This window comes from Mustela nigripes, chromosome 1 (assembly GCF_022355385.1).
Source record: "Mustela nigripes isolate SB6536 chromosome 1, MUSNIG.SB6536, whole genome shotgun sequence".
Taxonomy (NCBI): domain Eukaryota; kingdom Metazoa; phylum Chordata; class Mammalia; order Carnivora; family Mustelidae; genus Mustela; species Mustela nigripes.
Window position 1 is genome coordinate 248424150 of NC_081557.1, and position 3980 is coordinate 248428129.

The window sequence follows — 3980 nt, forward strand, 5'->3', positions numbered from 1 at the left end:
TTTATTACTGCATTGTAACAGTGAAAAAGTATGACAAAGCATGAATAGTTTTATTTTTTAATTTTTAAATTTTTTGCTAAGATGGAAAATGCACCTTTTAATTATTTTCTTTTATAAGAACATATTTTTACTTGACACATACCTCAGAATACATGGTTCTAAAAGATATAAAAAATATTCCATCCAAGAAGAATAGAATAAATATTTTCTTCAAGTATATACAGAAGAATTCCCCAGTTAAGTCACATAAAAGAGACCTAACAAACATTACAAATATAAGAAGACTGAAATTATACATACCAAGTATATTCACAATGACAGGGATATAAAACTAAGGATCAATGATAAAACAAAGCTGGAAAGTCTTTGATGTAAATATTAAATATTTAATAGGTCAATATTAAACAACACTACTGCACAAGCAATGGGCCAAATAAGAAATCAAATGACAAATCAAACTATGTCTCAAAAGGAAAAGAAAACACAATATTCCAAATGTATGGGATGCAGCAAAAGCAGATATTAGATGTGAAATTTGCCATAAATGCTTGAATTAAGAAAAAGTTCAAATAAACAACATTACACCATAAAGAACTAGAAAAAGAAGAAGTTTAGTAAAGAAATAAAAATAAGAAAAAATAAAATAGAGATCAGAATAAACAATAGGATAACATTGAAAGTAATGGTCAGTTTTTCCAAAAAAATAAGCAAAATTGGCAATACTTTTACATTAAGGAAAAACAAAGAAGGCTCAAAAACTACAATGAGAAATGGAAGAGAAAACAACAGATAGCCACAGAAATACATAGTGTGATAACAGATTACTATAAATAATTATATGCTAACAAATCATATAACTTAGAAAGAAACCCCAGATAATTCCTGGAAGTGTACAGGTTACCAAAATTGATAATGAATCTTGAATCCAAGAAATAGGAAATCTTTTTAGATCTGTAACAAGCATGAAAGTTGAATTAGGAATCAAAAATCTCCCAGCACACAAAAGCCCGAGACTACAAACCTTCATTAATGAACCCCACCAAACATTAAAAAAAAAAAAATAGGGGCACCTGGGAAGCACAGTAGGTTGAAGGTCTGACTCTTGGTTTTGGCTTAAGTAGTGATTTCAGGGTCATGAGAGCACGCACGCTCCATATTGGGCTCCACGCTCAGTGGGGAATCTGCTTGGATTCTCTTTCTGCCCCTCCTGCTTGTGTGTATACTCTCTCTAAAATAACTAAATAAATCTTTAAAAAATTAATGACAATCTTTATCAAAATCTTACAAACAATCGAACAGAGGGAATATATTTAAAATCACTCTGTGAGGCCAGTATTACCCTGATACCAAAGCAGGATAAAAACAATATAGTTTTGTTCAATAGAAGTATTGCTCTTCCATCTTTCTTTTGACGTCCATTTGTGTGATAAATGTTTGTCTACTCCTTCACTTTAATCTGCAGGTGTCCTTAGATCTAAAGTTCATCTCTTGCAGGCTGCATATAGATGGGTCTTTTGATTGGAGCACTTAATCATTTACATTCAAAGTATTATTGATATGTGTTTATTGGCAGTTTATTACTTGTTTTGTCATTGTTTCTGGAGATTTTCTCTGATCCATTCTTGTCTTTGTCCCTTTTAGTCTCTCTTTCCCACTCAAAGAATCCCCTTTAATATTTCTTGCAGGACTGGTTTAGTGGTCACAAACTCCTTTAGTTCTTATTTGTCTGGGAAACAATAGTTTTACTGAAGAGTTCATATTCTTAATAAGTGGGCAAAAGACCCCATCGATGTAATGTACAAAAGAAGAAATTTTAGAAAACATATAGAAAAGATATTTGATCCCCCCTAGATTTGCCTTTTAAGTTTAATGAATAGGAGAATTTAAATATAATTGATAATATCGCAGTACAATTGGAAAGGAATCCAGAAGTATGCTTGAATGATAAACCATGCCAAGAAGTCACCATCTAAAACATTGAAAATCCATATTCCAAAAGACTTCCAACATAGCATTTTTTTCATATTGGTAGAAAACTAGAAGCTACTAAAAATCTAACAACAAAAATGGCTAAGTAGAGTATTTTTTATCTATGTGTCCATTGTTATAAAAGGCAAGATACATAATTTTAACATTTCAATTATATGTACAAAAGATGTTAGCTTTGGAAAGTAATGTGGCAATATTTATTATAATTTAAAATATCTCCTGGTCCATTACTTTTACTTCAAGTATATATTTTACATACATGTTCACAAACATGTAGTACCATGTATACACTGCTTGTAGGCATATAGATTTTAAAACAAAAAAGAGATACAACCTAAATATCTAACAATAGGGGTGTGGTTAGATTGATTTTTTATTTTCTTATGTTGGAATATTATGTAGCCAATCAAAAGAATGATTTACTAGCATGGAAAAATTTCCAAAATATATTGTTAAACTAAAAAAAAAATTAGTTGCAAAAAAAGAAATCAGTTACTAAATAATGTGTATAATATGAATTAATTTTTCTTAAAAATACCCCAAACCAAGCTATATGTTAATAGTTCCAACGCATGGGTATATATAAATCCATAGAATAGATTTGAGAATAACATACCAAGAGATTAACAGGTTTGACCTCTGGGAAGGATGGTGATGGTAATGAGAAAGGGAAATGTTGGGGATTTTCATTCATTACTCTCTAGGTCATTTTGGAACCCAGTGTGGTGCTTGAACTCATGACCCTGAGATCAAGACCTGAGCTGACATCAAGAGTTATGTCTAACTGACTGAACCACCCAGGTGTGCCACCCATAAAAAAACAGTATGCTTAAAATAATGTTTTTCTTGTATAATGTTAAAAATAATGTATGAACAAAAGCTAAAACATAGAGAAGTAAAAGAACAATATACTCAAAACAATACTCATTATTTTAGGTCATGAATTTATGGGCAATTTCTTTTTTTTTTTTTTCCTCTACAACTACTATATGGTTAGACTCCTTCTATATTTAAAAATTCAGAAAGAATGAACTTGTTAGATACTACTTTTTCCTTGAGACAATAGCTTGCCTCCAAGGTTTTATAACATGTAGTGGGAAGAAAATGGGGAGAAATTTATGGTTATCACATCAGGAATTGTAAAATTCCTCTAAAACAGTATAGTTTTAATTTATGTAAAATGAAAGTTCACATAATTTCAAGCTACCCAGTCCTCCTCCCTATTTTTGTTAGTAGGGAAAGGGTTGGGGTAGGGCAGTTGTCATGTAACAAACAGTAGAGATTTTCAGTTCTCATAAGGTTGGGGATCACTGCTTTAAAAACTAACCATCTAAGATGACATGTGACAGAGACAGTTTTATATACATATAGATATATATATCTATATGTATATAAAGACATGCAGACAACTGTACAAGTATTGAAAAAGTGAAGTATTTGCATTATGCATGAATAATATATCTTTGTGCACATCTCCTGGGTGAACTTGTCAAGTTTTCTTTCTCCTGGCTGCTTTGGTTTTATTTTCAAACCATTTCTACCCAGGAAAGTCTTTGTGTATTGCTTTGGACCCTCTGGAAACAGCTGACTATGACATACACTTTTCTCCTACTCAGTATATCTAGGGCTTTCTTGCCCCATAATTTTTGCTTCCTGATTTGTTAGTTTAATTTAAGCTGGGTGCTGACTGGATAAAGATGATTCTGTCTACCTTAATGTTCTTTCTGTCATCTCCACCACATTCTGGCACCTAATAATGGCTAAATAATTTACAACTACTACAGGAAATATTTTCTGAGACTTCACACATACACTGGTTTGAAAACACTCCTCAGTAAAATCCAAATGGTTGAATTCACTCCTAACCATTCTGTTTTCAAATAACAAGAACAAAAGCCAAAACATAAAGAAGTGAAAAAGCTTAAATGCTCAAAAACAGGAAGTGTTATTTTAGGTTATAAGATTAAGGGTGATTCTCCTTTCCCTTTTTC